This window comes from Oncorhynchus clarkii, chromosome 30 (assembly GCF_045791955.1).
Source record: "Oncorhynchus clarkii lewisi isolate Uvic-CL-2024 chromosome 30, UVic_Ocla_1.0, whole genome shotgun sequence".
Classification (NCBI taxonomy): Eukaryota; Metazoa; Chordata; class Actinopteri; order Salmoniformes; family Salmonidae; genus Oncorhynchus; species Oncorhynchus clarkii.
Genome location: NC_092176.1, coordinates 31478802 through 31492159, shown reverse-complemented (window position 1 = coordinate 31492159; position 13358 = coordinate 31478802). Strand labels below are relative to the sequence as shown.

Here is a 13358-nt window from a genome sequence, read left to right as displayed (position 1 = left end):
GACCCCAACGTACAGAACTCAACATCAAACTAGAGGGCATTAACTCTCAGCTCAGTGTGATTGGGGGCAAGGTGACAACCCTGGAAAATGCCTTGCCTGACATCAACAACAAGATAACCATACATGTGCAGTATCTGGATGAGGCTCACTGGCAGATGCCATGGAAACAATAGCAAATAGAGCATCTGGATAAGAAAACAGAGGACCTTGAATATCGGAGCGAAGGAATAACTGTGTTCTATTAAATCTTTGCTCACAAATTTCTGTGTTTTAAGTCCAAATGATTCAGCCTATATCATATGGGGGATGTATTTGTAGGCTGGGATATTGATTTTATGTACTTTATTCCTCCCTCTCTTTTTTCGTGTGGTCTGGACGGGGGCTACATTGTCACTCATTTAATGCAGAGGATGAGACTTTTTTACTCTCTCTCTCGGGAGACGTTGTGCGTGGCGAACTGTTCCCGTTTTTTGGAACACCGAATTGTGACTGAGTTGTTGGGAACTCGGCTGGGAAGTTCAGAGATTGCTATTTTATGTACACCATTTATTTACATTTTATGTGATCGCAGCTGTAACTATTATCGACGAATACGCAGAGCTGACTTGCACTAAAGTTTGAATACTGTACGATGACGTTGACTAGCACCTTAAATCTACTGACATGGAACTTCCATGGGCTCGGTCATGCAATTAAAGAGAAAAATATAAAATATGCTCTCAAAAAGGAAAAATCAGACATTGAGCTATTTCAAGAGACACACATCTGTGATGCCAAACATGCTAGACTCCGCAGAGCTTGGGTGGGACAGGTGCATTTCTAATATTTCAAATCTGACAGTAGAGGCACAGCTACACCTAACCATAAGCATGTTCCATTCAAAATGTACAAAAACATATCTGATCCAGAGGGGAGATTTACTCAAATAATAAATTACTATCTTAAATATATATGCCCCTAACACAGATACTGCTGCATTCATGTCAAAAAAATGTATAGCCCTGTATGTTTCCTTTGGAGTGCTGGCTAGAGATTTTAATTGTACCTTCAACTCAACTCTCGACAAATCATCTCAAGTCCCCACCACAAACCCTAGATCGGCAAAGATGTTGAACTCTCTTACTAAAAAGTTGGGACTGATAGATATCTGGAGAGAGACTAATGGCTTATCTATGGGCTATAAACACTACTCAAATATCCATAACACCTACTCTCGTATAGATTACACTTTCATCCTAAACATTTTCATAAATTCTGCCACTTGTACAATTGGACCCATAGCACTTTCAGAACATGCCTTTGTCCACTGTAAAAACAACCAAGGTCAAAGAGCTGGAAATTCAACACCTTCATCTTATCAAATGAACCATTCTGTACATTGGTCACTACATGGTTAGACAACTACACACAAGACAACAAAGATTCTCCTGTTTCTCTGGCCACAATATGCTTCCTCTAAGAAAAAGCAATAGAAGCACCGGTTAGATCTTGAGAGGGAGCTGGAACGCTGCAAAAAAGTAAATAAACAATCCCCAGACAGCGCCTCCTGGAGTCAACTTAAAGCAGCCAGCCAAACTAAACCTGGACTATACTCGAGACATAAAATAAAACGTTTTCTTTACGAAACAGAAATAGCATAAGTATAGCAGTAGGCCTTGCATACCGTTCACAAAAGAGCAATCAAAGCGTACAATCATGGGTAATCCAAACAGAAGATGACAAGGTCACATTTGATTCAAATAAGATACATTTAACTTTTCATGATTTTTACTGCAAATTCTATACTTCTGAGAGAAAACATACAGATGCAGAACTCCATTCCTTCATAGAGGAAATCTCGCTACCAAACTATCAGAGACCAACCAAGAAAATCTCAATTCCGCCTTCACTCCTGAGGAGATCCTGGAGGCAATTACCTCCATGCCACCTAATAAGTCCCCAGGCCCAGATGGATTCCCCAGAGAGTTCTACAAAGCTTTTTGGCCCCAGCTCAGCCCTATCTTCATGCCAATGCTGGAGGATTTTTGCTAAAATGGAGCTCTCCCAGACTCTATGTACACAGCACACATTATAGTGTTGCTCAAAAAAGACAAGGACCCCCTATCCTGTTCGTCCTTCCAGACCATAAGCTTGTTGGATTTCAACTACAAAATAATTACCAAATTGCTTGCCAAAAGACTAAACACTGTTCATCCCAAAATAATAAAAGCAGACCAAACTGGATTTATTAGAGACAGATACTCTTCTGATAACATTCACCGTCTTTTTGATAATATTGATCAAGTAAACGCACAGAAGACCCCTGTCCTGCTGGCTTCACTGGACGCTGAGAAGGTGTTCCACACCCCTGTCATGCTGTCTTCTCTGGATGCTGAGAAGGTGTTCCACACCCCTGTCCTGCTGGCCTCACTGGATGTTGAGAAGGTGTTCCACACCCCTGTCCTGCTGGCTTCACTGGATGCTGAGAAGGTGTTCCACACCCCTGTCCTGCTGGCTTCACTGGATTCTGAGAAGGTGTTCCACACCCCTGTCCTGCTGGCTTCACTGGATGTTGAGAAGGTGTTCCACACCCCTGTCCTGCTGTCTTCACTGGATGCTGAGAAGGTGTTCCACACCCCTGTCCTGCTGGCTTCACTGGATGCTGAGAAGGTGTTCCACACCCCTGTCCTGCTGTCTTCACTGGATGCTGAGAAGGTGTTCCACACCCCTGTCCTGCTGGCTTCACTGGATGCTGAGAAGGTGTTCCACACCCCTGTCCTGCTGGCTTCACTGGATGCTGAGAAGGTGTTCCACACCCCTGTCCTGCTGGCTTCCCTGGATGCTGAGAAGGTGTTCCACACCCCTGTCCTGCTGGCTTCACTGGATGCTGAGAAGGTGTTTGACAGGATGGAGTGGAGCTTTCTGTTCTCAGTCTTAGAAAAGTTCAATATGGGCACAAACTTTATTAGATGGTTTAAGTACTTATATTCTCATCCAAATGCAATGGTGTTTACTAACGGTCTGAACTCTGACAGATTCCCTTTGGGACATGCACAAGACAAGTATGCTCGCTGTCCCCCCTGCTCTACTTGTTGGGGGCAGAGCCTTAAGCAGAGTTGAGGGGTTTCTGCAGGCGGCCTGCAGCACAAGATGTCGCTCAACGAGGATGATGTCTTGGTCTACATATCCAACCCTGAGAAATCCCTCCCTCCCAATTCAGACACAATTGCTCAGATACATTTTAACAAGTCCATTGTTTGCCCTATCAATCTTCCACTCACCAGCTCAATGAAGACACTCTGGCTGTTCCAATGGAAGACACAGGGGTTTCAAAACTTGGAATTTTTGTAACACCAGATCTGAATTGTCTTTTCAAGAAAAAATATCTCTCACTCCTGGATCAAATCAAGAATGATCTCCGAACCTGGATCTCCCTCCCGATTAGTTTAGTCGGAAAGAATCAATGTCATCCATATGAACATCCTTCCTAGATTGAACTATTTATTTCAGATGCTCCCATGGTATCTCCCAGTTTCTTTTTTCAAAACAAACAACCAAAGTATCACCAAATGTATATGGGGCAATGAAAAACCTATGATCAAGTTCTACACTCTATCGAAACCGGAAGCTAATGGTGGTCTTGCCATTCCCTGCTTTCAATTGTACTACAGGTCTGCCCAAATCTGCAACATGGATCACAAACAGACAAGATTCATTGTGGTCATCAAAAAGAAAGGAGGACCAAAGCACTCTTCATATATTTAATTAGCATGCCTTTATTTGTATGGCATGTTCAATGGAAACAAAGTTTAAAAACTCTGACGCGTTTCGGCTGCAAGATTCAAAGTAGATTCAGAACCCAATCCTGTGGTTCATTGCCCCTATGCTCAATTATATTAATTAATAACTTTAGTGAAGTGGGAAACATACCCAAAACCTTTGTGATTTACAAAACCCTAGTAGCATGGAAGGACTGTAGGAAATACCTTGGCATTTCCTCCCAGATATGCTCTCACTCGCCTATAGAATGAATGCAAGCCAGACTTGCCAAAAACCCTGAGAGATGCCAACTTTCATCTTTGGCATCCTCTAGGGATCAGGACCTTTTCAGACCTGTTTCATCAGAACATAACTACACTGAAATACTCTCAAGAGCTCTGCAGTGAATTCAATTTGCCAGGATAATTTAAAAAAATATTTATCTTCAAATTACACACGTCATTTCCTCATTCACTTCCAAGGGGAGGTTTAGAGCTCAGCTGAATGAAGTTGAGACCCTTCTTGCTACAGCACAATCCATCAAAGGCAAATTCTCATATATCTACAGACTCCTTTCTGAGAATATGGGCTACTCCTTTGAAAGTAATCTGGGAAAAGGACCTTTGTCAGTGATGAGCTATGGGCTGATGTTTCTGCGACAGGATATACTGCTACTAATATAAAAATGAAAGATTATAATTACACATTTTTGTAAAATGTGATCATACCCCAGTGAGATTCCATAGAATGAATACAGACATTTATCCTGCTTGTAAAATATGTACCTCTGAAAGTGGAACCTATATGCATGTATTTTGGAGTTGTAGAGCGATTACCAGATTTTGGCAATCTATACATCCTGCTGCACAGAATATTGAATGTACAGTTTGATATGACCCCGTGTACCTATCTTCTTAATGCCCAGCAGGACTTTGTTCTTGATTCAGACAGAGAACAGTTGTTTATGACTATCACATACTTCTAATTCCTCTCCTACATTTAAAATGTGGATTGAACAGATTGTTGACTTTCTTGCTTTGAAAAGCTCAGTTATGACCTCCGCAACGAGACATCCCAGGTTTGATAGACTCTGGTCTCCACTCCACTCAACTATATTTCAAACGACAGAGTGAATGGGGTGACTAAGGAAATATGTGTGTACATACAGGTTGTGTAAGGTGCTGTAAAGCTAATCATTTGCTCGTTGTCTCAGCTAAAGCTGGACATAGATAACATGACCACAGATAGTGCTGCTGCGAGTTTGTTTGTTTGTTTTTTTATCGGATTATATTATGTATGTCTGCCACCTCTGGGAATGTGGAATGTGTTTAGTTTGTTGATTTAAAAACAAGAAAACTGAATCAAACTTTAAATTGAAAATGAAAAGTCATTTTGAGGTTTTCTTGAGTATTCGAGACGGAAGGGAGTTCCATGTGATCATGGCTCTGTGTAATATTGTTTGTTGCCGTGAATTCGGACTGTGAAGAGACCCCTGGTGGCATGTCTTGTGGGGTATGTATGGGTGTCTGAGCTGTAAGTTGTTTGATTATGCAGACACTGAAAATACTCATGAAAAATAGAAGAGAAGCAGTTTATCTCTTGTCAACCCTCAACCAGTTGGACAAACATTTCACATTTCCAAAAAGGACTGACCCCAATCCCCCTACTGCTATAACCCCTTCTATTGGGGTTAAAGACACACACCTCTTGGGGTTATACACACATACAATGTTCTAATTCCCACCCCTTTGCTCTGAGTCACGGAGTCCCGGCCAAAGCAACATTATATGGGCATTTCTACAGGCCTTGTGAGGTACACGAGGCCTGGGATGTTATCAGTGCTGTTTTTACTGGCATGCATGTTGTTGATGTTAGTTCTGTATGTGCAGTTAAGGGCAAGGCGTGATGCTCTGTTTTGAGCCAGGTGCAGCTTTGCTAGGTCTTTCTTTGCACTTGACCATTTACCAGACAGTAATCAAGATGGGACAAGACCAGAGCCTGAACAACAAAAACGCAGAAGATCTTTTTATAACAGACATAGGCTACCTCTCCCCATCTTCACAACAACTTTGTTGACTGGACCATGATAATGAACCATCCACTGTTATGTAGAGAGAGAGAGAGAGAGAGCGAGAGAGAGCGAGAGAGAGAGAGAGAGAGAGCGAGAGAGAGAGAGAGAGAGAGAGAGAGAGAGAGAGAGAGAACTGTCTAGCTAAATGATGCTACCTTTTTTTATGGTACTACCTACATCGGATGAAATCAGCACGGCAATAGACATTCACAAGCCACGTGGAGAGGAGGCTACATGTCAACTCACCAGTCCAATAGCAGCAGACAGTGGCTAAGGATCCTTTAAGGTGATGAGTGGTAGAGAGCTGGTCCAACCTCTGCTGATCAGGCTCCTAGCATCACATCCTCTTCCTTTATTCTGCAATAACAATGATGATAACCATAACATAAGAATCGATACAGAGCACGTAACACAGATCTGAAGTGCACTGCACTCTACCTACATGTAGGCTACCAGTTGTATGAGAGGATGTCCTTTACTTGAGAGGGACACTGGTACTGCAGCTCACAACGCCAGGTAGCTATGGGGAAATGCTCTTTATGAAAGGGATCCACTCTCTTCTCTCTCACTTTCTCTTTCTTTCCATGTCTCTCTCACTCTCTCTTCTCTCTCACTCTCTCTTTCTTTCCATGTCTCTCTCACTCTCTCTTCTCCCTCACTTTCTCTTTCTTTCCATGTCTCTCTCACTCTCTCTTCTCTCTCACTCTCTCTTTCTTTCCATGTCTCTCTCACTCTCTCTTCTCTCTCACTTTCTCTTTCTTTCCATGTCTCTCTCACTCTCTCTTCTCCCTCACTTTCTCTTTCTTTCCATGTCTCTCTCACTCTCTCTTCTCCCTCACTTTCTCTTTCTTTCCATGTCTCTCTCACTCTCTCTTCTCCCTCACTTTCTCTTTCTTTCCATGTCTCTCTCACTCTCTCTTCTCTCTCACTTTCTCTTTCTTTCCATGTCTCTCTCACTCTCTCTTCTCCCTCACTTTCTCTTTCTTTTTATCTCTCTCTCTCTCTCTGAGTTCTCTCTCGCTCCATCTCTCTGCATTCTCTCTCTTGGTCTGCCTGTGTATGTCTGTAATTTTCACTGTCATTTTATCTCTTTCACACACACACACACGCACGCACGCACGCACGCACGCACGCACACACACACACACACACACACACGCACACACACGCACACACACGCACATACAAACACACACTAACACACTAACAGACACATATGCACACACACAGCACTCTGGCCACACAAAGCTCCCCTGTGTGTTAATTGAGACGCAAAGTAGTGGAGAATAAAGAGCTGAGTGGTGAAAGGACAGGGACAATAGGGGCTGTGGGCCCGAGGAACAGACAGACAGGCCTCTCTGGAATCTGTTGGACAAATATTTCACATTTCCAAAAAGGACTGACCCCAATCCCCCTACTGCTATAACCCCTTCTATTGGGGTTAAAGACGCACACCTTTTGGGGTTATACACACATACAATGTTCTAATCCCCACCCCTTTGCTCTGAGTCACGGAGTCCCGGCCAAAGCAACATTATATGGGCATTTCTACAGGCCTTGTGAGGTACACGAGGCCTGGGGTGTTATCAGTGCTGTTTTTACTGTTTGTCAACAGAACAGATCATCCATAGGCTATGTAAATGTGACCAAGTAAAGACAAATAGCATACACCTGGTATACATGTTCAGAAACTAGAGTATTATTACTTTTATTATACTGGCACTGCCAGGCTTGAAGTAAGTCTCAGAAAGTATCCACAAAAACAATAAGGTAAATTACATCTGAATCAGGACTGTAAAATAAAGCATTACTGACAAATGAACGTAGAGATATAGACTAGACAGACACAAGTGGTCCTCCACACCATCAGAATGACCAGATCTCTGTGAACATTCCAGATAAAGAACAGAGGACGTAAACAATAACCCAGCAGACTTGATTAGAACAATCATATGAAACACCTTCAGAGGATAGAGGAGTTTGATCAGTTAGGATCAGAAAGACTCAATCATGGACACACTTACTGACCGTTGTGGCTGCTTTGCGTGATGTATTGTTGTCTCTACCTTCCTTCCCTTTGTGCTCAGGTCTGTGCCCAATAATGTCTGTACCATATTTTGTGCTTCTACCATGTTGTGTTGCTACCATGTTGTTGTCATGCTGTGTTGCTACCATGCTGTGTTGTCATGTGTTGCTGCCTTGCTACGTTGTTGTCTTTAGGTCTCTCTTTATGTAGTGTTGTGTTGTCTCTCTAGTCATGATGTGTGTTTTGTCCTATATTTATATATTATTTTAATTTTTAAACCCAGTTCCCGTCCCCGCAGGATTGGGTGAAGAGCTGATCAGAATAAGATTTTAACTTGAATCAAATCAAATCAAAAAACGGACTTGCCTAGTTAAATAAAGGTTAAATATTTTTTTTAAATAAAATCTAATTGTATTTGTCACGCACTGAATACAAGTATAGAAATGGTTACTTACAAGCCCTTAACCAACAATGCTTTAAGAAGTTTTAAGAAAAAAAAAGTGAAGTAAAAATAGATAAGTAAAACATGTTAAAATTAAAGTTACAAATAATTAAACATCAGCAGTAAAATAACAATAGCGAGGCAATATACAGGGGGCACCGGTACAGAGTCAATGTGCGGGGGCACCTGTTAGTCAAGGTAATTAGGGTATTATGTACATGTAGGTAGAGACAAAGTGACTATACATAGATGGGTCTGGGTAGCCCTTTGATTAGCTGTTCAGGAGTCTTATGGCTTGGGGGTGGAAGCTGTTAAGAAGCCTTTTCGACCTAGACTTGACGCTCCGTTACAGCTTGCTGTGCGGTAGCAGAAAGAACAGTCTATGACTAGGGTGGCTGGAGTCTTTAACAAGTTTTAGGTCCTTCTTCTGACACCGCCTGGTATAGAAGTCCACGGATGGCAGGAGGCTTGGCCAAAGTGATGAACTGGGCCATTGTAACTACCCTCTGTAGTGACTTGCGGTCAGAGGCCGAGCAGTTGCCATAGCAGGCAGTGATGCAACCTGTCAGGATGCTCTCAATGGTGCAGCTGTAAAACCTTTTGAGGATCTGAGGACCCATGCCAAATCTTTTCAGTCCCCTGAGGGGGAATAGGCTTTGTCGTGCCATCTTCACAACTGTCTTAGTGTGTTTGGATCACAATAGTTTGTTGGTGATGTGGACACCAAGGAACTTGAAGCTCTCAACCTGCTCCACTGTAGCCCCATCGATGAGAATGGGGGTGTGCTCGGTCCTCCTTTTCCTGTAGTCCACAATCATCTCCTTTGTCTTGATCACGTTGAGGGAGAGGTTGTTGTTCTGGCACCACACGACCAGGTGTCCTCTGACCTCCTCTCTATAGGCTGTTTCATCGTTATTTGTGATCAAATGCTTGCTGTAGACCTATTGTCAGGAGCAGAGGACGTATGCTGTCCTTCTTCTCATTGGCCTGTGAAGGGTTCAACGAATTGTGTGAGGGTTAGAAATGGGCGGATTTCTCCATTCTGTTCTCCGGCCATTGTATTGGGCAGTTCAATGATGAGAAATGCCTCAGTCACTGGAGCAAAAACTTTGTGCTATCCAGGATCACGAGTACAGGACATCATTAAGCTGCTCCCAAACATTTTAGACCTGCAACAGGACATCAATAAGCTGCTCCCAAACATTTTAAACCTGCAACAGAACATCAATAAGCTGCTCCCAAACATTTTAGACCTGCAACAGGACATCAATAAGCTGCTCCCAAACATTTTAAACCTGCAACAGAACATAAATAAGCTTCTCCCAAACATTTTAAACCTGCAACAGGACATCGATAAGCTGCTCCCAAACATTTTAGACCTGCAACAGGACATCAATAAGCTGCTCCCAAACATTTTAGACCTGCAACAGAACATCAATAAGCTGCTCCCAAACATTTTAAACCTGCAACAGAACATAAATAAGCTTCTCCCAAACATTTTAAACCTGCAACAGGACATCGATAAGCTGCTCCCAAACATTTTAGACCTGCAACAGGACATCAATAAGCTGCTCCCAAACATTTTAGACCTGCAACAGGACATCAATAAGCTGCTCCCAAACATTTTAGACCTTCAACAGGAAATTGAGTCTATCATAGTTCATGTGGAATTCAATGACATTATGAAGGGCAGCTCAGAACAGCTAAAGATGGATTTTAAAGAACTGATTGGGTCTCTGCTTGACACCAACAATCGTGACATTGAATGTTTCATCAGACTTTTATCCCTCCATAACTGACTACAAGACTATCGCAGCTTAGTGGGTGTAACATTTATTGACAATTTTGATATACCTTCTGGAAACAAAGCTTGTTTTATAAGGAGGATGGGATCCACCCAAAAAAAAGTGGGTTCCTGTATCCTTTCAAAGCATTATGAGGCTGAGTTTATGAAGCCATTATGAAGCCCAGCTCAGTTAATCCCTACCATTGTGTTGCTGAGTTTTATAATGCTTTATAAAATGTACATTATCCCAGGAGCATTAAAAGACACAACATAAGTAACCTAATTTATGTCCCTCTAAATGCCCTGAATGCCTCTGCTGATCCTACAGCTATTGCACACAGTAATAATGTGCCTATGAACTAGAGTTATACTGTTAGCACTGAGGCAGTGTGCCTTAGTAGGAAGTCCACTGTGTGCAGCTCACCAGGCACTAACATAAAAACCATGAGCATGTCTACTTCTGCTAAGCTTCCCAGTAAAGCAATGAATACAATCAAGCATTGAATAAAAGTGCTAAATATAGCCCACATTAACATATGTAGCTTAAGAAACTAGGTTCATACAATTAATTATTTGCTAGTAAGAGATGACATTCATATTCTGAAAATCTCTGAAACTCACTTAGATAATACTTTTGATAATACAGTAGTATCAATGTATGGTTATATAACATCTACAGAAAAGTCAGAAATGCCAAAGGTGGAGGTGTTATTCAGAACCACATTCCTGTAAAGCTTAGAGAGGATCTCATGTTAAATACTGTTGAACTAATATGGCTACAGGTTCATCTGCCTCACCTAAGCCAATTCTGGTGGGATGCTGCTATAGACCACCAAGTGCTAACAGTCAGTATCTGGATAACACGTGTGAAATGCTTGATAATGTATGTGATATCAGCAGAGAGGTATATTTCCTGGGTGATTTAAATAGCGACAGGCTTTCATCAAGCAGCCCACTCAAGAAAAAGCTTTAAACTGTAACTAGTGCCTGCAATCTGGTTCAGGTTATCAGTCATTCTACCAGGGTATTTACAAACAGCAGCGGAATTAAATGATCAACGTGTATTGATCACATCTCTCCTAATGCTGCAGAAATTTGCTTGAAAGCAGTATACAAATCCATTGGACGTAGTGATTACAATAGAGTGGCCATATCTAGGAAAACCAAATGTCCTAAGGCTGGGCCTAAAATAGTGTATAAGAGGTCATACAAAAGGTTTTGTAATGATTCCTATGTTGTTGATGTAAATAATATTAGTTGGGTTTGTGATGTGTAATGAGGCGCAACCAGATGCTGCACTTGACATATTTATGAAATTGTTTATTCCAGTTACTAGTAAGCAAGCACCCATTAATAAAAGGACTATAAAACTGTTAAATCCCTGTGGATTGATGAGGAATTGAATAATATTATGGTTGAGAGGGATGAGGCAAAAGGAATGGCAAATAAGTCTGGCTGCACAACCGATTGGCAAACGTACTGCAAATTGAGAAATCATGTGACTAAACTGAATAAAAAGAAGAAGAATTATACTATGAAACAAATATAAATAAAGAATGATAATTAAAAGCTTTGGAGCACCTTAAATGACATTTTGGGCAAAAAGGCAAACTCAGCTCCATCATTCATTGAATCAGAAGGATCATTCATTACAAAACCCACTGATATTGCCAACTACTTTAATGATTTTTTCATTGGCACGATTAGTAAACTTAGGCATGACATGCCAGCAACAAACGCTGCCACTACACATCCAAGTATAATTTATTAAATTATGAAAGACAAACATTGCAATTTGGGATTTCGTGAAGTTATTGTGGAAGAAGTGAAAAAACAAATAATAGCGGACAATATTGCCACTCCTATTTGACATAATTCCGCTACCCAAGAATAGTAAAGCCCCCTTTACTGGCTCAAATAGCTGATCAATCAGCCTGTTACCAACCTTTAGAAAATGTTTGGAAAAAATTGTGTTTAACCAACAATGTAGTTGAATATGCCGAATATGCCGATAATACGGGGTGCTACGCTACACATGATAAGACACTCACTATTCACACACATTAACATAAATGTTGTATTGTAAATATGTGATAGTGGAGTAGTGGCCTAAAAGGAACATTCTAAATGTATTGGGTAAAGTTTTCTGAATTGTAATGCCATGTAATATTTGAAGTTGTATATAACTGCCTTAATGTTGGAAGAGTAGCTGCTAATAGAAATCCTTAATAAATACAAATACAAATGTTCTTTCAGTGTTTCCCAAATAAACATTTAGTAGCCTAACTCTGCTACCACTGCTGGAAAGAAACTCCTAGGGGAAACACTGGTTTTGTGCCCTGTTTGTGATGGAAGAGAAAGAAAAAGCCCTCTGTAAGAGGCGAGACATCAAGTCTGTTATTCTGGCCTACATGTGTACACACACACACACACACACACACACACACACACACACACACACACACACACACACATATCCTCAGGGCGCCAAATAAGTTACCATGACGCTGTACACATGGAGAGAGGTGTTTTCACACCGCTATAATTACTCCGGGGAGCACACACACACCAAATAAAATCACTTGGACGAGATATCACTAGTGACACATTCATTGTACCAAGTAAGTCCAATAATCAGTATCCTATACATGATGCCTCATCAAAGCATACATTCGGTAGTGAGTTCCAGCCAGGGCAATGAAAACAGATTAAAGAAGATGATATTCTACATTACATTTAGCATATGTAACGGATGTGAAATGGCTAGCTAGTTAGCGGTGGTGTGTGCTAATAGCTTTTCAATCGGTGACGTCACTTGCTCTGAGACCTTGAAGTAGTGGTTCCCCTTGCTCTGCAAGGGCCGTAGAGCGATGGGTAACAATGTTTCCTGGGTGTCAGTTGTTGATGTGTGCAGAGGGTCCCTGGTTCGTGCCCGGCGAGGGGACGGACTGAAGTTATACTGTTACACATGTTCTATTCAGCTCTATGGTCTATACCTCATCATGAATCTCGTTGGGGCATCTTTTTGAATAAATGCAATGATCTACAAAATAGAAAAAATGAAAAAGGATTAAGAAATTATGAAGTGCCTTGATTTCATAGTGCTTTGCGTATGGATAAAAGATGAATCCAGGATGAAGCCGACGTTTGGCCCATTACGTTCTTTGAACAGTGACAAGAGCCATTTCCGCTGCATTGTGCCTCCTCTATTATCTAATCTGAACACTTCAAAGCAGCTTTTATCCAAGACATGTCAGAGAAATGTTTAATGTGCTCCGACTGATGAAGCATCAAA

General features: G+C 41.5%; 1 protein-coding gene across 1 annotated transcript in view; it reads right to left on the bottom strand.

Annotated features, from left to right (window-relative positions):
- LOC139389866 (serine/threonine-protein kinase NIM1-like) overlaps positions 1-12878 on the bottom strand; it is a 28939-nt gene extending 16061 nt beyond the window's left edge. Inside the window, exons 1-2 of the mRNA XM_071136860.1 lie at positions 12798-12878; positions 6056-6166 (exon numbers count right to left, since the gene is read on the bottom strand). The gene's annotated coding sequence lies outside the window, so the exon portion shown is untranslated. The remainder of the gene's footprint in view (positions 1-6055; positions 6167-12797) is intronic.
- Positions 12879-13358: the final 480 nt, after the last annotated feature.